Source organism: Panulirus ornatus, chromosome 9, assembly GCF_036320965.1.
Source record: "Panulirus ornatus isolate Po-2019 chromosome 9, ASM3632096v1, whole genome shotgun sequence".
In the NCBI taxonomy this organism is placed as follows: domain Eukaryota; kingdom Metazoa; phylum Arthropoda; class Malacostraca; order Decapoda; family Palinuridae; genus Panulirus; species Panulirus ornatus.
The window spans coordinates 2,283,221-2,306,791 of record NC_092232.1 but is presented as its reverse complement, the minus strand read 5'-3'; the positions used below and the strand labels follow the sequence as shown (position 1 = coordinate 2,306,791).

At 42.6% G+C, this 23,571-nt stretch overlaps 1 protein-coding gene across 1 annotated transcript in view; it reads right to left on the bottom strand.

Annotated features, from left to right (window-relative positions):
• LOC139750158 (protein Star-like) overlaps positions 1 to 12,723 on the bottom strand; it is a 34,308-nt gene extending 21,585 nt beyond the window's left edge. The window contains exon 1 of the mRNA XM_071664502.1: positions 12,593 to 12,723. The gene's annotated coding sequence lies outside the window, so the exon portion shown is untranslated. The remainder of the gene's footprint in view (positions 1 to 12,592) is intronic.
• Between the last annotated feature and the right edge of the window lie 10,848 nt (positions 12,724 to 23,571).

The window sequence follows — 23,571 nt, the reverse complement described above, 5'->3', positions numbered from 1 at the left end:
CTATCCTACTTACATAAGTATACTTATGTATATCTCGCTTTTTAAACCAGGTATTCCCAATCATCAGTCCTTTTTCAGCACATAAATCTACAAGCTCTTCACCATTTCCATTTACAACACTGAACACCCCATGTATACCAATTATTCCCTCAACTGCCACATTACTCACCTTTGCATTCAAATCACCCATCACTATGACCCGGTCTCGTGCATCAAAACCACTAACACACTCATTCAGCTGCTCCCAAAACACTTGCCTCTCTTGATCTTTCTTCTCATGCCCAGGTGCATATGCACCAATAATCACCCACCTCTCTCCATCAACTTTCAGTTTTACCCATATTAATCGAGAATTTGCTTTCTTACACTCTATCACATACTCCCACAACTCCTGTTTCAGGAGTACTGCTACTCCTTCCCTTGCTCTTGTCCTCTCACTAACCCCTGACTTTACTCCCTAGACATTCCCAAACTACTCTTCCCCTTTACCCTTGAGCTTCGTTTCACTCAGAGCCAAAACATCCAGGTTCCTTTCCTCAAACATACTACCTATATATATAATATATATATATATGGGTAAAACTGAAAGTTGATGGAGAGAGATGGGTTATTATTGGTGCATATGCACCTGGGCATGAGAAGAAATATCATGAGAGGCAAGTGTTTTGGGAGCAGTTGAATGAGTGTGTTAGTAGTTTTGATGCACAAGACCAGGTTATAGTGATGGGTGATTTGAATGCAAAGGTGAGTGATGTGGCAGTTGAGGGAATAATTGGTATACATGGGGTGTTTAGTGTTGTAAATGGAAATGGTGAAGAGCTTGTAGATTTATGTGCTGAAAAAGGACTGGTAATTGGGAATACCTGGTTTGAAAAGCGAGATATACATAAGTATACGTATGTAAGTAGGAGAGATGGCCAGAGAGCGTTATTAGATTACGTGTTAATTGACAGGCGCGCGAAAGAGAGACTTTTGGATGTTAATGTGCTGAGAGGTGCAACTGGAGGGATGTCTGATCATTATCTTCTGAAGGCTAAGGTGAAGATTTGTATGGGTTTTCAGAAAAGAAGAGTGAATGTTGGGGTGAGGAGGGTGGTGAGAGTAAGTGAGCTCGGGAAGGAGAATTGTGTGAGGAAGTACCAGGAGAGACTGAGCACAGACTGGAAAAAGGTGAGAACAATGGAAGTAAGGGAAGTGGGGGAGGAATGGGATGTATTTAGGGAAGCAGTGATGGCTTGCGCAAAAGATGCCTGTGGCATGAGAAGCGTGGGAGGTGGGTTGATTAGAAAGGGTGGTGAGTGGTGGGATGAAGAAGTAAGATTATTAGTGAAAGAGAAGAGAGAGGCATTTGGACGATTTTTGCAGGGAAAAAAATGCAATTGAGTGGGAGATATATAAAAGAAAGAGACAGGAGGTCAAGAGAAACGTGCAAGAGGTGAAAAAGAGGGCAAATGAGAGTTGGGGTGAGAGAGTATCATCAAATTTTAGGGAGAATAAAAAGATGTTCTGGAAGGAGGTAAATAAAGTGCGTAAGACAAGGGAGCAAATGGGAACTTCAGTGAAGGGCGCTAATGGGGAGGTGATAACAAGTATTGGTGATGTGAGAAGGAGATGGAGTGAGTATTTTGAAGGTTTGTTGAATGTGTTTGATGATAGAGTGGCAGATATAGGGTGTTTTGGTCGAGGTGGTGTGCAAAGTGAGAGGGTTAGGGAAAATGATTTGGTAAACAGAGAAGAGGTAGTAAAAGCTTTGCGGAAGATGAAAGCCGGCAAGGCAGCAGGTTTGGATGGTATTGCAGTGGAATCTATTAAAAAAGGGGGTGACTGTATTGTTGACTGGTTGGTAAGGTTATTTAATGTATGTATGACTCATAGTGAGGTGCCTGAGGATTGGCGGAATGCGTGCATAGTGCCATTGTACAAAGGCAAAGGGGATAAGAGTGAATGCTCAAATTACAGAGGTATAAGTTTGTTGAGTATTCCTGGTAAATTATATGGGAGGGTATTGATTGAGAGGGTGAAGGCATGTACAGAGCATCAGATTGGGGAAGAGCAGTGTGGTTTCAGAAGTGGTAGAGGATGTGTGGATCAGGTGTTTGCTTTGAAGAATGTATGTGAGAAATACTTAGAAAAGCAAATGGATTTGTATGTAGCATTTATGGATCTGGAGAAGGCATATGATAGAGTTGATAGAGATGCTCTGTGGAAGGTATTAAGAATATATGGTGTGGGAGGAAAGTTGTTAGAAGCAGTGAAAAGTTTTTATCGAGGATGTAAGGCATGTGTACGTGTAGGAAGAGAGGAAAGTGATTGGTTCTCAGTGAATGTAGGTTTGCGGCAGGGGTGTGTGATGTCTCCATGGTTGTTTAATTTGTTTATGGATGGGGTTGTTAGGGAGGTAAATGCAAGAGTTTTGGAAAGAGGGGCAAGTATGAAGTCTGTTGGGGATGAGAGAGCTTGGGAAGTGAGTCAGTTGTTGTTCGCTGATGATACAGCGCTGGTGGCTGATTCATGTGAGAAACTGCAGAAGCTGGTGACTGAGTTTGGTAAAGTGTGTGGAAGAAGAAAGTTAAGAGTAAATGTGAATAAGAGCAAGGTTATTAAGTACAGTAGGGTTGAGGGTCAAGTCAATTGGGAGGTGAGTTTGAATGGAGAAAAACTGGAGGAAGTTAAGTGTTTTAGATATCTGGGAGTGGATCTGGCAGCGGATGGAACCATGGAAGCGGAAGTGGATCATAGGGTGGGGGAGGGGGCGAAAATTCTGGGGGCCTTGAAGAATGTGTGGAAGTCGAGAACATTATCTCGGAAAGCAAAAATGGGTATGTTTGAAGGAATAGTGGTTCCAACAATGTTGTATGGTTGCGAGGCGTGGGCTATGGATAGAGTTGTGCGCAGGAGGATGGATGTGCTGGAAATGAGATGTTTGAGGACAATGTGTGGTGTGAGGTGGTTTGATCGAGTGAGTAACGTAAGGGTAAGAGAGATGTGTGGAAATAAAAAGAGCGTGGTTGAGAGAGCAGAAGAGGGTGTTTTGAAGTGGTTTGGGCACATGGAGAGGATGAGTGAGGAAAGATTGACCAAGAGGATATATGTGTCGGAGGTGGAGGGAACAAGGAGAAGAGGGAGACCAAATTGGAGGTGGAAAGATGGAGTGAAAAAGATTTTGTGTGATCGGGGCCTGAACATGCAGGAGGGTGAAAGGAGGGCAAAGAATAGAGTGAATTGGAGCGATGTGGTATACCGGGGTTGACGTGCTGTCAGTGGATTGAATCAAGGCATGTGAAGCGTCTGGGGTAAACCATGGAAAGCTGTGTAGGTATGTATATTTGCGTGTGTGGACGTATGTATATACATGTATATGGGGGGGGGGGGGTTGGGCCATTTCTTTCGTCTGTTTCCTTGCGCTACCTCGCAAACGCGGGAGACAGCGACAAAGTATAAAAAAAAAAATATATATATATATATATATATATATATATATATATATATATATATATATATATATATATATATATATAAATATATATATATATATATATATATATATATGAATGTTGAGGTGAAGAGGGTGGTGAGAGTAAGTGAGCTTGAGAAGGAGACCTGTGTGAGGAAGTACCAGGAGAGACTGAGTACAGAATGGAAAAAGGTGAGAACAATGGAAGTAAGGGGAGTGGGGGAGGAATGGGATGTATTTAGGGAATCAGTGATGGATTGCGCAAAAGATGCTTGTGGCATGAGAAGAGTGGGAGGTGGGTTGATTAGAAAGGGTAGTGAGTGGTGGGATGAAGAAGTGAGAGTATTAGTGAAAGAGAAGAGAGAGGCATTTGGACGATTTTTGCAGGGAAAAAATGCAATTGAGTGGGAGATGTATAAAAGAAAGAGACAGGAGGTCAAGAGAAAGGTGCAAGAGGTGAAAAAAAGGGCAAATGAGAGTTGGGGTGAGAGAGTATCATGAAATTTTAGGGAGAATAAAAAGATGTTCTGGAAGGAGGTAAATAAAGTGCGTAAGACAAGGGAGCAAATGGGAACTTCAGTGAAGGGCGCAAATGGGGAGGTGATAACAAGTAGTGGTGATGTGAGAAGGAGATGGAGTGAGTATTTTGAAGGTTTGTTGAATGTGTTTGATGATAGAGTGGCAGATATAGGGTGTTTTGGTCGAGGTGGTGTGCAAAGTGAGAGGGTTAGGGAAAATGATTTGGTAAACTGAGAAGAGGTAGTGAAAGCTTTGCGGAAGATGAAAGCCGGCAAGCCAGCAGGTTTGGATGGTATTGCAGTGGAATTTATTAAAAGAGGGGGTGACTGTATTGTTGACTGGTTGGTAAGGTTATTTAATGTATGTATGACTCATGGTGAGGTGCCTGAGGATTGGCGGAATGCGTGCATAGTGCCATTGTACAAAGGCAAAGGGGATAAGAGGGAGTTCGCAAATTACAGAGGTATAAGTTTGTTGAGTATTCCTGGTAAATTATAGGGGAGGGTATTGATTGAGAGGGTGAAGGCATGTACAGAGCATCAGATTGGGGAAGAGCAGTGTGGTTTCAGAAGTGGTAGAGGATGTGTGGATCAGGTGTTTGCTTTGAAGAATGTATGTGAGAAATACTTAGAAAAGCAAATGGATTTGTATGTAGCATTTATGGATCTGGAGAAGGCATATGATAGAGTTGATAGAGATGCTCTGTGGAAGGTATTAAGAATATATGGTGTGGGAGGAAAGTTGTTAGAAGCAGTGAAAAGTTTTTATCGAGGATGTAAGGCATGTGTACGTGTAGGAAGAGAGGAAAGTGATTGGTTCTCAGTGAATGTAGGTTTGCGGCAGGGGTGTGTGATGTCTCCATGGTTGTTTAATTTGTTTATGGATGGGGTTGTTAGGGAGGTAAATGCAAGAGTTTTGGAAAGAGGGGCAAGTATGAAGTTAGTTGGGGATGAGAGAGCTTGGGAAGTGAGTCAGTTGTTGTTCGCTGATGATACAGCGCTGGTAGCTGATTCATGTGAAAAACCGCAGAAGCTGGTGACTGAGTTTGGTATAGTGTGTGGAAGAAGAAATTTAAGAGTAAATGTGAATAAGAGCAAGGTTATTAGGTACAGTAGGGTTGAGGGTCAAGTCAACTGGGAGGTGAGTTTGAATGGAGAAAAACTGGAGGAAGTGAAGTGTTTTAGATATCTGGGAGTGGATCTGGCAGCGGATGGAACCTATGGAAGCGGAAGTGGATCATAGGGTGGGGGAGGGGTCGAAAATTCTGGGGGCCTTGAAGAATGTGTGGAAGTCGAGAGCATTATCTCGGAAAGCAAAAATGGGTATGTTTGAAGGAATAGTGGTTCCAACAATGTTGTATGGTTGCGAGGCGTGGGCTATGGATAGAGTTGTGCGCAGGAGGATGGATGTGCTGGAAATGAGATGTTTGAGGACAATGTGTGGTGTGAGGTGGTTTGATCGAGTGAGTAACGTAAGGATAAGAGAGATGTGTGGAAATAAAAAGAGCGTGGTTGAGAGAGCAGAAGAGGGTGTTTTGAAGTGGTTTGGGCACATGGAGAGAATGAGTGAGGAAAGATTGACCAAGAGGATATATGTGTCGGAGGTGGAGGGAACGAGGAGAAGAGGGAGACCAAATTGGAGGTGGAAAGATGGAGTGAAAAAGATTTTGTTTGGTCGGGGCCTGAACATGCAGGAGGGTGAAAGGAGGGCAAGGAATAGAGTGAATTGGAGCGATTGTGGTATACCGTGGTTGACGTGCTGTCAGTGGATTGAATCAAGGCATGTGAAGCGTCTGGGGTAAATCATGGAAAACTGTGTAGGTATGTATATTTGCGTGTGTGGACGTATGTTTATACATGTGTATGGGGGGGGGGGGGTTGGGCCATTTCTTTCGTCTGTTTCCTTGCGCTACCTCGCAAACGCGGGAGACAGCGACAAAGTATAATAAAAAATAAAATAAAAAAAAATATACATATATATATATATATATATATATATATATTTTTTTTTTTTTTCTTTTTTTTATACTTTGTCGCTGTCTCCCGCGTTTGCGAGGTAGCGCAAGGAAACAGACGAAAGAAATGGCCCCCCCCCCCCCATTACACATGTATATACATACGTCCGCACACGCAATATACATACCTACACAGCTTTCCATGGTTTACCCCAGACGCTTCACATGCCTTGATTCAATCCACTGACAGCACGTCAACCCCGGTATACCACATCGCTCCAATTCACTCTATTCCTTGCCCTCCTTTCACCCTCCTGCATGTTCAGGCCCCGATCACACAAAATCTTTTTCACTCCATCTTTCCACCTCCAATTTGGTCTCCCTCTTCTCCTTGCTCCCTCCACCTCCGACACATATATCCTCTTGGTCAATCTTTCCTCACTCATCCTCTCCATGTGCCCAAACCATTTCAAAACACCCTCTTCTGCTCTCTCAACCACGCTCTTTTTATTTCCACACATCTCTCTTACCCTTACGTTACTCACTCGATCAAACCACCTCACACCACACATTAACCTCAAACATCTCATTTCCAGCACATCCATCCTCCTGCGCACAACTCTATCCATAGCCCACGCCTCGCAACCATACAACATTGTTGGAACCACTATTCCTTCAAACATACCCATTTTTGCTTTCCGAGATAATGTTCTCGACTTCCACACATTCTTCAAGGCCCCCAGAATTTTCGCCCCCTCCCCCACCCTATGATCCACTTCCTCTTCCATGGTTCCATCCGCTGCCAGATCCACTCCCAGATATCTAAAACACTTTACTTCCTCCAGTTTTTCTCCATTCAAACTCACCTCCCAATTGACTTGACCCTCAACCCTACTGTACCTAATAACCTTGTTCTTATTCACATTTACTCTTAACTTTCTTCTTCCACACACTTTACCAAACTCAGTCACCAGCTTCTGCAGTTTCTCACATGAATCAGCCACCAGCGCTGTATCATCAGCGAACAACAACTGACTCACTTCCCAAGCTCTCACATCCCCAACAGACTTCATACTTGCCCCTCTTTCCAAAACTCTTGCATTTACCTCCCTAACAACCCCATCCATATATATATATATATATATATATATATATATATATATATATATATATATATATATATATATATATATTTTTTTTTTTTTTTATACTTTGTCGCTGTCTCCCGCGTTTGCGAGGTAGCGCAAGGAAACAGACGAAAGAAATGGCCCAACCCCCCCCATACACATGTACATACACACGTCCACACACGCAAATATACATACCTACACAGCTTTCCTTGGTTTACCCCGGACGCTTCACATGCCTTGATTCAATCCACTGACAGCACGTCAACCCCTGTATACCACATCGCTCCAATTCACTCTATTCCTTGCCCTCCTTTCACCCTCCTGCATGTTCAGGCCCCGATCACACAAAATCCTTTTCACTCCATCTTTCCACCTCCAATTTGGTCTCCCTCTTCTCCTCGTTCCCTCCACCTCCGACACATATATCCTCTTGGTCAATCTTTGCTCACTCATTCTCTCCATGTGCCCAAACCATTTCAAAACACCCTCTTCTGCTCTCTCAACCACGCTCTTTTTATTTCCACACATCTCTCTTACCCTTACGTTACTTACTCGATCAAACCACCTCACACCACACATTGTCCTCAAACATCTCATTTCCAGCACATCCATCCTCCTGCGCACAACTCTATCCATAGCCCACGCCTCGCAACCATACAACATTGTTGGAACTACTATTCCTTCAAACATACCCATTTTTGCTTTCCGGGATAATGTTCTCGACTTCCACACATTTTTCAAGGCTCCCAAAAATTTTCGCCCCCTCCCCCACCCTATGATCCACTTCCGCTTCCATGGTTCCATCCGCTGACAGATCCACTCCCAGATATCTAAAACACTTCACTTCCTCCAGTTTTACTCCATTCAAACTCACCTCCCAATTGACTTGACCCTCAACCCTACTGTACCTAATAACCTTGCTCTTATTCACATTTACTCTTAACTTTCTTCTTCCACACACTTTACCAAACTCCGTCACCAGCTTCTGCAGTTTCTCACATGAATCCGCCACCAGCGCTGTATCATCAGCGAACAACAACTGACTCACTTCCCAAGCTCTCTCATCCCCTCTTTCCAAGACTCTTGCATTTACCTCCCTAACAACCCCATCCATAAACAAATTAAACAACCATGGAGACATCACACACCCCTGCCGCAAACCTACATTCACTGAGATCCAATATATATGCAGAATCTTCACTTTACCGTAAAGAGATATATGCAACAATCACCACCACTGGAAAGAGAAAATAAAAACAGTGAGTACTTTCGTTTATTACATCCCCACACAGAGTGGGGGAAATACAGATGTTGAGGTCCATAAAAGCACAGAGGTAGTAGTGAGGCGGGGCTTCATAATCCCCGTGGAGTGCTGGTGGCCACAAATTATGTGACCTGACATCTGACCTTCCTCTCCTTACATTGTGTGTGGACAGGGTTATTCTGGTGGATACTTCTTAATAATCATTTCACTTAACAGTTAACTAAAATTTCTTAGGTAATGACATACAACCCCATCTACACCATGTGACTCAACAAGTACAATTAGTATCCTTTGATATGAAACTTTATCGAATGCTTTTTGAAAGTCTTACCCACACCCTACATAGGACAGCTTGATGACGTGAATGAAATAAACTGAGGTATTTGTTACATGAGGAGTGGTGTCACAACACCTACCTAACACCTGGGATGTCACCACACCCACCCAACACCTGGGATGTCACCACACCAACCCAACACCTGGGATGTCACCACACCAACCCAACACCTGGGATGTCACCACACCCACCCAACACCTGGGATGTCACCACACCCACCCAACACCTGGGATGTCATCACGCCCACCCAACACCTGGGATGTCACCACACCCACCCAACACCTGGGATGTCACCACACCAACCCAACACTTGGGATGTCACCACACCTATCTAACACCTGGGATGTTACTACACCCATCCAACATCTAGGATGTCACCACACCCATCCAACACCTGGGATGTTACCACACCTGATCAACAATCTGTGCTTATCACCACGTCCAATCAACACATGGGGATGTCATCACACCGGCCCAACATACGCCGCGTTGAGTCCCTAGCGGCAGAAGCCGTCCATCCACATAGAAGAGCACATCTGTCACTGACCAGACTGACTGTCAGGAGAACGTGCCGCTAACCAGCCAGTAGAACATGCCCATAGCCAGAACGATCCCCAGGAAAACGTGCCGCTAAACAAAATGATCTCCGGGAGAACGTGCCGCTAACCAGACTGATCGCCAGGAGAACGTGTCGCTAACCAGACTGATCTTCACGTGATGGTCCCTTTGGCTTACTTTTTCCCAATTTCATCTGTTCCTGAAACAGACCAATTATCCTTCATTGCCTAACTGAAAAGTTAATTAGTGTTGAAGGCTCAGGAGGCTAATGATATTCATGTTGTGTGACAGGGTAGTGGTGAGGGCCATGGGGGCCCAGCAAGTACTGGACAGTAGAGCCTGGCAAGAGCCTCCCCACAGTTCACACGTCCCCTGCCAGAAACACATATTGATCGGCTCCACCAGACGGTGAATCTCAGCTCCTCCTCCAGACCATGGTAGTAGATAGGAAGGTTCTGCTTCAGACCATGAAAGGAGAGAGGGTAGTCTTGCTCTAGTCCATGGAAGGAGAGAGGAAGTCTTGCACGTTACCATCTCTTCCAACCAATACATCTACAGTCCATCCTCGACACCAATTGCCTCTTACCTGACTCTTACTTGTCAAATCAAAGGCTAAGGTTATGATCCTGATTGTTAAAATAAATAGAAGGAACTACGAAAACGGACAGTTTTTTCTTTACTGAGGAGACACAACGTGTCCGGGCCGTCCCTTCATACACACTGAAGACTGTGTTACGAAACTCCAACCAAGTTTTCAGTATCCTCCCTCCCCTCACTACCTTTCACCACCACGTTCACTACAGAAGGAAAAAGACCCTTGGGGTTCATGTCAAAAGCACTTTCACCGACCCAGGGTTAGAATTTGATGTTCCATGCTGCACCCCCGAAACCGCTGCCCTTTCATCTTACCCCTTAACAGCAACCTCATCTTCACTGTATCCTCACACTTATTACACCTCCAGACATCAAAATTTCATTACAATCTCGATGCCACAGACACTTGACCTGACACTTTCAGGTCATGTCAAACCCACCTTTACTTTGCTTATATCTACGTTTTACACCAGAGGACTTCGACCTGGCCCTTGCAGGTCAAGACACGCAAGTAGCCTACCCATCCTGACACAGAACCAAATGTTTCCTGATACCAGGCAGACCAACCCCTCGACACACCAAGCAACCCAACCCCTTTACTCACCAAGCAGACCAACCCCTCGACATACCAGGCAGACCAACCCCGCGACGCACCAGGCACACCAACTCCGCGACGCACCAGGCACACCAACCCCTCGACACACCAGGCACACTAACCCCGCGACGCACCAGGCACACCAACCCCTCGACACACCAGGCACACCAACCCCTCGACACACCAGGCAACCCAACCCCTAGACTCAACAGGCAGACCAACCCCTCAACATACCAGGCAGACCAACCCCTCAACACACTAGGCAACCAACCCCTTGACTCACCAAGCAGACCAACCCCTCGACATGCCAGGGAGACCAACCCCTCGACACACCAGGCACACCAACCCCTCGACACACCAGGCAACCCAACCCTTTGACACACCAGGCACACCAACCCCTCGACACCCAAGGCACACCAACCCATCTACACGCCAGGCAGACCAACCCCTCGACACACCAGGCACACCAACCCCTCGACACAGCAGGCACACCAACCCCTCGACACACCAGGCAACCCAACCCCTTGACTCACCAGGCAGACCAACCCCTTGACATACCAGGCAGACCAACCCCCCGACACACCAGGCAGCCAAAACCCCTTAATAGATAGACAGATAGCCTATTGACCACAAAACATCACGCGAACAAAACTTCACACCATAAGAACATACACAATATACATTATGGCCCATGATTAAAATCTTGATCAATAGAGCAATTGATTAGAATATAACTGACTAGATACATACGAATACAAATGATCCATAAAAGCTCTGCACCATTAAAACAATAATTTGAACAAAAACAATTAAACACTACAACACTAGAATACACAGCTAAGGAACTCGTCCTGCATGCACATAATATGAGGAGAACTATTGCCTAAGTTCATTCATAATTCAGCATACAAGGCAAGTATAGAATGGATGGCACTACATACAACATGGTCAGCCTTTTCAGTGAAGAAGTTTTCTGACACGCCACTCAGTATGAATCTCACTACATGTTCACAGTCGTTCTTCTCTCAGCAAGCGGCCTCTACCTCGCCTGTTCCAACGCCCCTCCTCTACAGTGGCCGTTTACTAGCACTCGTGTCCATGATATGCACTCCATCTCATTATCTCTAGATTTCATATTGTTCATCTTGTGTACAACAAATTCCGGATCTATAGACCGGTACAACTGACCTATAGATGAATTAGAATGTCTTGATTTCTCTTTCAATTCGTCATAGGCAATCATCTGCCTCATTAACAGTGAAATTGTGTATGCAACTAGGCATGTTACAATTGTCGTCTCACGAATGGCATGAAACAGTGGGTCATTCTCCATACCCCTCCTCTCTCTCTCCACATGCTTGACAAGAGTTTACGTTGCTTACTTTTGATTATAGCAGGTAGGGGAGGATACCCAAACTCCACCAGACACAAATCATTTCTCGTTCAGACACCCAACAACTGTCCGACTCACCACATATACAGTTGATTCACGGGTTTGACGTCACCACACGGCCAGGACTCACATCCACTCAGCAAAGTAAACATTAATGAAGCATCAAATGTTTTTTCTCTTCACCTAATAGGGTACACACTAGGCAGACCAACCCCTCTAAACACCAGGCAACTCAACCCCTCTACAAGCCAGGCAGCCCAACCCCTCGACACATCAGGCAGCTCAACCCCTCGACGCTCTAGGCAGCCCAACCCCATACAACCGAGCAGCCTAATCTCTCGACACAGCAGCCAACTCACCCCCAACACACAAGACAGCCTCACCCCTCGACACACCAGCCCGCCCATCTGCGTGACACACCAGGTAGTCGTCTACCATGTATTGTGAAGCAGGTAGCCAGGTGCAGTAGTGGCCGAACGTGGCAGTCACCTCACGCCATCACCTTGACCCCGGGAGCCTGGCCATGTCTTCCCGTTACTCAACCATCTTCCACATTTCTCCAACTACAAACAAATATTCTGATTCACTTCGCACTTCCTTACAGATCCTCACGTTGTGAACGTTCACCGTAAGTCGATACAACGATCCATTCCCGCTAACTAACTATATCGATATCGCGTTTATTTCCTTGGCTTGACTGTGATTCCAACACAGGTAAGCTGGGGAGCAAGTGCTCTCACTTCCAGTCAACATAGTCGCGGTAAACCAGCATAAAAGGCCACCCAAGTCCTTACCTAAAGTTTCTCGTGGGGCGTCTTCCAGATTTACATGGCTATTTGTATTATGTATCACGTAATAACGACAAAATTATGCGAAGCTTCTGGCCGGCACGACGCTCGCGACACCTCCTAGCAGACTCCAGCTCTCATTCTGTGTTTACCTGGGCTCACCTGGATCGAGAAATGCCGATCCCCATTTGCTCTGGCTGTACGGGTGAAAGTCATATGCTTTTGTTTGGAGTTTCCACTTTATCGCATGGGGAAGTAAGAGCTATACAGGAATGACAGGCGTTGTACCTGGAGACTGTATTCTCATAGAAAATGGCTGACTGAGTGAGAGGCTATACTATTTTATTAGTATATAACCATCATAAGATACGTTTTCTAAATATTACTCATCATTCACAACACTGAATTGTACTGTATGTGAGGAAATAGTTTCGAATATGTCGTGAAATATTAGTCGAGTAAGAGTAAGAGTGTGTACGGTTCAAAATTTACTATGAACTTGTATCAACACAGTACGGGACTACGTACAGCTACTGCTGGCTCATCATGTGTTGTCCCTAGGTTGCAAGTGTTGGTCACGGTTCCATCATGTACTCTACCGGTACAGTAGTTTAGGCATTACCTTCCAGTATCATTTAATGTCAAATAGAGATATTTCATTACCAAGTAAATTCGTTTTTTTAAGGTATATGTTATATGCTAAAGATCTTAATGTGTATATAATTATTCTTTAATTCTTCTGTATTACGCTGGTAACATTCCACAACTCTTTGATATCAATCTTTCGTCATTCTTAAATCATTCTGTTCTGTATCTAGTTCAGCTGCATTTTAGTACTCTCTTTACGTTATTCCTTTACCTTGTATGTATATCTTATGATCCATAATGTGATAAATAACACTGGAAATAAGTATATATATATATATATATATATATATATATATATATATATATATATATATTTTTTTTTTTTTTTTTTTTTTTTTTTTGCTTTGTCTCTGTCTCCCGAGTTTGCGAGGTAGCGCAAGGAAGCAGACGAAAGAAATGGCCCAACCCACCCCCATACACATGTATATACATACGTCCACACACGCAAACATACATACCTACACAGCTTTCCATGGTTTACTCCAGACGCTTCACATGCCCTGATTCAATCCACTGACAGCACGTCAACCACGGTATACCACATCGATCCAATTCACTCTATTCCTTGCCCTCCTTTCACCCTCCTGCATGTTCAGGCCCCGATCACACAAAATCTTTTTCACTCCATCTTTCCACCTCCAATTTGGTCACCCACTTCTCCTCGTTCCCTCCACCTCCGACACATATATCCTCTTGGTTAATCTTTCCTCACTCATTCTCTCCATGTGCCCAAACCATTTCAAAACACCCTCTTCTGCTCTCTCAACCACGCTCTTTTTATTTCCACACATCTCTCTTACCCTTACGTTACTTACTCGATCAAACCACCTCACACCACACATTGTCCTCAAACATCTCATTTCCAGCACATCCATCCTCCTGCGCACAACTCTATCCATAGCCCACGCCTCGCAACCATACAACATTGTTGGAACCACTATTCCTTCAAACATACCCATTCTTGCTTTCCGAGATAATGTTCTCGACTTCCACACATTCTTTAAGGCTCCCAGGATTTTCGCCCCCTCCCCCACCCTATGATCCACTTCCGCTTCCATGGTTCCATCCGCTGCCAGATCCACTCCCAGATATCTAAAGCACTTTACTTCCTCCAGTTTTTCTCCATTCAAACTTACCTCCCAATTGACTTGACCCTCAACCCTACTGTACCTAATTACCTTGCTCTTATTCACATTTACTCTTAACTTTCTTCTTTCACACACTTTGCCAAACTCAGTCGCCATATATATATATATATATATATATATATATATATATATATATATATATATATATATATATATATATATATATATATATATATATATATATATATATATATATATATCATCCCTGGGGATAGGGGAGAAAGAATACTTCCCACGTATTCCCTGCGTGTCGTAGAAGGCGACGAAAAGGGGAGGGAGCGGGGGCTGGAAATCCTCCCCTCTCGTTTTTTTCAATTTTCCAAAAGGAGGAACAGAGAAGGGGGCCAGGTGAGGATATGCCCTCAGAGGCCCAGTACTGCCCACGTATTCCTTGCGTGTCGTAGAAGGCGACTAAAAGGGGAGGGAGCGGGGGGCTGGAAATCCTCCCCTCTTGTTTTTTTTTAATTTTCCAAAAGAAGGAACAGAGAAGGGGGCCAGGTGAGGATACTCCCTGAGGCCCAGTCCTCTGTTCTTAACGCTACTTTGCTAACGCGGGAAATGGCGAATAGATTGAAAGAAAGAAATATATATATATATATATATATATATATATATATATATATATATATATATATATATATATATATATATATATATATATATTATATATATATATATATATATATATATATATATATATATATATATATATATATATATATATATATATATATATATATATATATATATATATATATATATATATATATATATATATATATATATATATATATATATATATATATATATATATATATATATATATATATATATATATATATATATATGGGAATGAATAAAGGCAGACAGTGTGAATTGTGTGCATGGGTATATATGTATGTGTCTGTGTGTGTATATATATGTGTACACTGAGATGTATAGGTATGTATATTTGCGTGTGTGGACGTGTATGTATATACATTGTGTATGGGGGTGGGTTGGGCCATTTCTTACGTCTGTTTCCTTGCGCTACCTCGCAAACGCGGGAGACAGCGACAAAGTATAAAAAAAAAAAAAAAATATATATATATATATATATATATATATATATATATATATATATATATATATATATATATATATATTACTTAATCGTCGTCTCTCGCGTTAACAAGTTAGCGCAAGGAAACAGACGAAAGAATGGCCCAACCCACCCGCATACACATGCGTATACATAAAGGCCCACACATGCACATATACATGCCTATACATTTCAACGTATACATACATATACACTTCAACGTATACAGACATATACATACACATACATATACATACATATACATACACAGACATATACATATATACACATGTACATATTCATACTTGCTGCCTTCATCCACTTCCGTCGCCATCCCGCCACACATGAAATAGCATCCTAACCTCCCCCCCCCCCCCCCCCCTCGAGCGCTAGGAAAAGACAACAAAGGCCACATTCGTTCACTCTCAGTCTCTAGCTGTCATGTTTAATGCACCGAAACCACGGTTCCCTTTCCATATCCAAGCCCCACAAAACTTTCCATGGTGTACCCAAACGCTTCACATGCCCTGGTTCAGTCTATTGACAGCACGTCGACCTCGTTACACCACATCGTTCCAATTCGCTCTATTCCTTGCACGCCTTTTACCCTCCTGTATGTTCAGACCCCGATCGCTCAAAACCTTTTTCACTTTATCCTTTCACCTACAGTTTGGTCTCCCGCTTCTCGTCGTTCCCTCCACCTCTGACACTTATATCCTCTTTGCCAATCTTTCCTCACTCATTCTCTCCATTTGTCCAAACCATTTCAACACACCTGTTTTCTCAACCACACTCTATATTTCCACACATCTCTCTTACTCTTTCATTACTTACTCGATCAAACCACCTCACACCACATATTGTCCTCAAACATTTCATTTCCAACGCATCTACCCTCCTCCGTACAACCCCATTTATAGCCCATCTCTAGCAACCATATTATATTGTTGGAAATACCATTCCCTCAAATATATCCCTTTTGCTCTCTGAGATAACGTTCTCTCCTTCCACACATTCTTCATCGCTCCCAGCACCTTTGCCCCCTCCCCTACCCTGTGACTCGACTTCCGCTTCCATGGTTCCATTTGCTGCTACGTCCACTCCCAGATAACTATAACACTTCACCTCTTCCAGTTTTTCTCTATTCAAACTTACATCCCAGCTAACTTGTCCCTCAACCCTACTGAACTTGATAACCTTGCTCTTATTTGCATTTACTCTCAACTTTCTCCTTTCACACACTTTTCAAAAGTCAGTCACCAACTTCTACAGTTTCTCACCCAAATCAGCCACCAGTGCTGTGTCATCGGAGAACAAGTGACTCACTTCCCGGGCCCCACTCATCCCAAAAAAGACTGCATACTAGACCCTCTCTCCAAAACTCTTACATCACCTCCCTAACCACCCCATTCATGAACAAACCAAACAGCCAGGGGTACATCACACACCCCTGCCGCAGACAGACCTTCACTGAGAGCCAATCACTCTCCTCTCCTCGTACTCGTACAAATGCCTTTCATCCTTGTTAAAAAAAACCTTTCACTGCTTATAGCAGCTTACCTCTCACACCATATACTCGTAAAACCTACCACAAAGCATCTCTATCAGCCCTATCATATACCTTCTCTAGATCCATAAATGTTATACACAAATCCATCTGCTTTTCTAAGTATTTATTACATACATTCTTCAAAGCAAACACCTGCTCCACACATCCTCTACCACTTCTGAAACCACACTGCTCCTCCCCAATCTGATGCTCTGTACATGCCTTCGCTCTCTCAGTCTATACCCTCACACACAATATTCCAGGAATACTCAACAAATTTATGCCTTTGTAGTTTGAACACTCACCTTTATCCCCTTTGCCTTTGTACTATGGCACTATGCATGCACTCCGCCAATCTTCAGGATTCTCGCATGATCCATGCATACATTGAATAACCTTACCAAATAATCAATAACACAGTCATCCCCTTTCTTAATAAGTTCAAATGCAATTAGACCCAAAGCCGCCGCCTTGCCAGATTTCATATTCCGCAAAGCTTTGACTACCCCTTCTCTCTTAACCAACCCATTCTCCCTGACCTTCTCACTTCGCACAAAACCCTGACCACTCTATCATCAAACACATTCGACAAACCTTGAAAATACTCCATCTCCTTCTCACTTCATCATTGCCTGTTACTTCTTCCCATTTGTCACCTTCACCGATGTTCCCATTTCTTGTCTTGTCTTACGAACGATATTTACCTCCTTCCAAAACATCTTTTTATTTCCGTAAAGTTTAAAGATACTCTCTCTCTCTCTCTCTCTCTCTCTCTCTATATATATATATATATATATATATATATATATATATATATATATATATATATATATATATATATATATATATATATATATATATATATATATATATTTTTTTTTTTTTTTTTTTTTTTTTTTTTTGCTTTGTCGCTGTCTCCCGCGTTTGCGAGGTAGCGCAAGGAAACAGACGAAAGATATGGCCCAACCCACCCCCATACACATGTATATACATACACGTCCACACACGCAAATATACATACCTACACAGCTTTCCATGGTTTACCCCAGACGCTTCACATGCCCTGATTCAATCCACTGACAGCACGTCAACCCCGATACACCACATCGATCCAATTCACTCTATTCCTTGCCCTCCTTTCACCCTCCTGCAAGTTCAGGCCCCGATCACACAAAATCTTTTTCACTCCATCTTTCCACCTCTAATTTGGTCTCCCACTTCTCCTCGTTCCCTCCACCTCCGACACATATATCCTCTTGGTCAATCTTTCCTCACTCATTCTCTCCATGTGCCCAAACCATTTCAAAACACCCTCTTCTGCTCTCTCAACCACGCTCTTTTTATTTCCACACATCTCTCCTACCCTTACATTACTTACTCGATCAAACCACCTCACACCACACATTGTCCTCAAACATCTCATTTCCAGCACATCCACCCTCCTGCGCACAACTCTATCCATAGCCCACGCCTCGCAACCATACAAAATTGTTGGAACCACTATTCCTTCAAACATACCCATTTTTGCTTTCCGAGATAATGTTCTCGACTTCCACACATTCTTCAAGATTCCCAGGATTTTCGCCCCCTCCCCCACCCTATGATCCACTTCCGCTTCCATGGTTCCATCCGCTGCCAGATCCACTCCCAGATATCTAAAACACTTTACTTCCTCCAGTTTTTCTCCATTCAAACTTACCTCCCAATTGACTTGACCCTCAACCCTACTGTACCGAATAACCTTGCCCTTATTCACATTTACTCTTAATTTTCTTCTTTCACACACTTTATTCTATTCATACTATTTGCCGTTTCCCGCAATAGCGAGGTAGCGTTAAGAACAGAGGACTGGGCCTTTGAGGGAATATCCTCACCTGGCCACCTTCTCTGTTCCTTCTTTTGGAAAATTAAAAAAAAAAAACGAGAAGGGAGGATTTCCAGCACCCCACTCCCTTCCCTTTTAGTCGCCTTCTACGACACGCAGGGAATACGTGGGAAGTATTCTTTCTCCCCTATCCCCAGGGATAATATATATATATATATATATATATATATATATATATATATATATATATATATATATATATATATATATATATATATATATATATATATATATATATATATGTATATATATATATATATATATATATATATATATATATATATATATATATATATATATATATATATATATATATATATATATATATATATATATATATATATATATATATATATATATATATATATATATATATATATATATATATATATATATATATATATATATATATATATATATATATATATATATATATATGTCCCTGGGGATAGGGGATTAAGAGTGCTTCCCACGTGTTCCCTGCGTGTCGTAGAGGGCGACTGGGGGGGGAGGGAGTGGGGGGCTGGAAATCCTTCCCTATCGTTTTTTTTTTTTTTTTTTTTTTTTTTACAAAAGAAGGAACAGAGGGGGCCAGGTGAGGATATTCCAAAAAAAGGCCCAGCCCTCTGTTCTTAACGCTACCTCGCTAACGCGGGAAATGGCGAATAGTTTAAAAGAAAAGAAAAAGAATATATATATATATTTATTTATTTTATTTATTTTGCTTTGTCGCTGTCTCCCGCGTTTGCGAGGTAATGCAAGGAAACACACGAAAGAAATGGCCCAACCCACCCCCATACACAATGTATACACACACACGTCCACACACGCAAATATACATACCTATACATCTCAATGTACACATACATATACATACACAGACACATACATATATACCCATGCACACAATTCACACTGTCTGCCCCCATTCACTCCCATCGCCACCTCGCCACACATGGAATATCTTCCCCATCCCCCCTCATGTGTGCGAGGTAGCACTAGGAAAAGACAACAAAGGCCCCATTCGTTCACACTCAGTCTCCAGCTGCCACGCAATAATGCCCGAAACCACAGCTCCCTTTCCACATCCAGGCCCCACACAACTTTCCATGGTTTACCCCAGACGCTTCACATGCCCTGATTCAATCCACTGACAGCAATTCAATATACCACATCGATCCAATTCACTCTATTCCTTGCCCTCCTTTCACCCTCCTGCATGTTCAGTCCCTCGATCACACAAAATCTTTTTCACTCCATCTTTCCACCTCCAACTTGGTCTCCCACTTCTCCTCGTTCCCTCCACCTCCGACACATACATCCTCTTGGTCAATCTTTCCTCACTCATTCTCTCCATGTGCCCAAACCATTTCAGAACACCCTCTTCTGCTCTCTCAACCACGCTCTTTTTATTTCCACACATCTCTCTTACCCTTACATTACTTACTCGATCAAACCACCTCACACCACACATTGTCCTCAAACATCTCATTTCCAACACATCCACCCTCCTGCGCACAACTCTATCCATAGCCCACGCCTCGCAACCATACAACATTGTTGGAACCACTATTCCTTCAAACATACCCATTTTTGCTTTCCGAGATAATGTTCTCGACTTCCACACATTCTTCAAGGCTCCCAGGATTTTCGCCCCCTCCCCCACCCTATGATTCACTTCCGCTTCCATGGTTCCATCCGCTGCCAGATCCACTCCCAGATATCTAAAACACTTTACTTCCTCCAGCTTTTCTCCATTCAAACTTACCTCCCAATTGACTTGACCCTCAACCCTACTGTACCTAATAACCTTGCTCTTATTCACATTTACTCTTAACTTTCTTCTTTCACACACTTTACCAAACTCAGTCACCAGCTTCTGCAGTTTCTCACATGAATCAGCCACCAGCGTTGTATCATCAGCGAACAACAACTGACTCACCTTCCAAGCTCTCTCATCCACAACAGACTTCATACTTGCCCCTCTTTCTAAAACTCTTGTATTCACCTCCCTAACAACCCCATCCATAAACTTGCTTGTGGCATGAGAAGAGTGGGAGGTGGGTTGATTAGAAAGGGTAGTGAGTGGTGGGATGAAGAAGTAAGATTATTAGTGAAAGAGAAGAGAGAGGCATTTGGACGATTTTTGCAGGGAAAAAATGCAATTGAGTGGGAGATGTATAAAAGAAAGAGACAGGAGGTCAAGAGAAAGGTGCAAGAGGTGAAAAAGAGGGCAAATGAGAATTGGGGTGAGAGAGTATCATTAAATTTTAGGGAGAATAAAAAGATGTTCTGGAAGGAGGTAAATAAAGTGCGTAAGACAAGGGAGCAAATGGGAACTTCAGTGAAAGGCGCAAATGGGGAGGTGATAACAAGTAGTGGTGATGTGAGAAGGAGATGGAGTGAGTATTTTGAAGGTTTGTTGAATGTGTTTGATGATAGAATGGCAGATATAGGGTGTTTTGGTCGAGGTGGTGTGCAAAGTGAGAGGGTTAGGGAAAATGGTTTGGTAAACAGAGAAGAGGTAGTAAAAGCTTTGCGGAAGATGAAAGCCGGCAAGGCAGCAGGTTTGGATGGTATTGCAGTGGAATTTATTAAAAAAGGGGGTGACTGTATTATTGACTGGTTGGTAAGGTTATTTAATGTATGTATGACTCATGGTGAGGTGCCTGAGGATTGGCGGAATGCGTGCATAGTGCCATTGTACAAAGGCAAAGGGGATAAGAGTGAGTGCTCAAATTACAGAGGTATAAGTTTGTTGAGTATTCATGGTAAATTATATGGGAGGGTATTGATTGAGAGGGTGAAGGCATGTACAGAGCATCAGATTGGGGAAGAGCAGTGTGGTTTCAGAAGTGGTAGAGGATGTGTGGATCAGGTGTTTGCTTTGAAGAATGTATGTGAGAAATACTTAGAAAAGCAAATGGATTTGTATGTAGCATTTATGGATCTGGAGAAGGCATATGATAGAGTTGATAGAGATGCTCTGTGGAAGGAATTAAGAATATATGGCGTGGGAGGCAAGTTGTTAGAAGCAGTGAAAAGTTTTTATCGAGGATGTAAGGCATGTGTACGTGTAGGAAGAGAGGAAAGTGATTGGTTCTCAGTGAATGTAGGTTTGCGGCAGGGGTGGGTGATGTCTCCATGGTTGTTTAATTTGTTTATATATATATATATATATATATATATATATATATATATATATATATATATATATATATATATATATATATATATATATATATATATATACATATATATATATATATATATATATATATATATATATATATATATATATATATATATATATATATATATATATATATATATATATATATATATATATATGTATATATATATATATATATATATATATATATATATATATATTTTTTTTTTTTTTTCTTTTTGCTTTGTCGCTGTCTCCCGCGTTTGCGAGGTAGCGCAAGGAAACAGACGAAAGAAATGGCGAAACCCACCCCCATACACATGTATATACATACGTCCACACACGCAAATATACATACCTACACAGCTTTCCATGGTTTACCCCAGACACTTCACATGCCCTGGTTCAATCCATTGACAGCACGTCGACCCTGGTATACCACATCGTTCCAATTCACTCTATTCCTTGCACGCCTTTCACCCTCCTGCATGTTCAGGCCCCGATCACTCAAAATCTTTTTCACTCCATTTTTCCACCTCCAATTTGGTCTCCCACTTCTCCTCATTCCCTCCACCTCTGACACATATATCCTTTTGGTCAATCTTTCTTCACTCATTCTCTGCATGTGACCAAACCATTTCAAAACACCCTCTTCTGCTCTCTCAACCACACTTTCTTTATTTCCACATATCTCTCTTACCCTTACATTACTTACTCGATCAAACCACCTCACACCACATATTGTCTTCAAACATCTCATTTCCAGCACATCCACCCTCCTGCGCACAACTCTATTCATTGCCCACGCCTCGCAACCATACAACATTGTTGGAACCACTATTCCTTCAAACATACCCATTTTTGCTTTCCGAGATAATGTTCTCGACTTCCAAATATATATATATATATATATATATATATATATATATATATATATATATATATATATATATATAAATATTATACTTTGACGCTGTTTCCCGCGTTAGCAAGGTAGCGCAAGAAAACAGACGAAAGAATGGCCCAATCCACCCACATACACATGTATATACATAAACGCCCAAACACGCACATATACGTACCTATACATTTCAACGTATACGTACATAAACATACACAGACACATGAATATATACACATGTACATATTCATACATGCTGCCTTCATCCATTACTGCCGCCACCCCGCCACACATGAAATGACACCCCCCCCCCCCCCCCCCCATCCCGCCGAGTGCGCTTGAGGTAGCGCCAGGAAACGAAAACAAAGGCCACATTCGTTCACACTCGGCCTCTAGCTGCCATCTGTAATGCACTGAAACCACAGCTCCCTTTCCACATCCAGGCCCCACAAAAGTTTCCATTGTTTATCCCAGACGCCTTTCATGCCCTGGTTCAATCCAGTGACAGCACGTCAACCCCGGTATACCACATCGTTCTAATTCACTCTAATCCTTGCACGCCTTTCACCCTCCTGTGTGTTGAAGTCCCGATCGCTCAAAA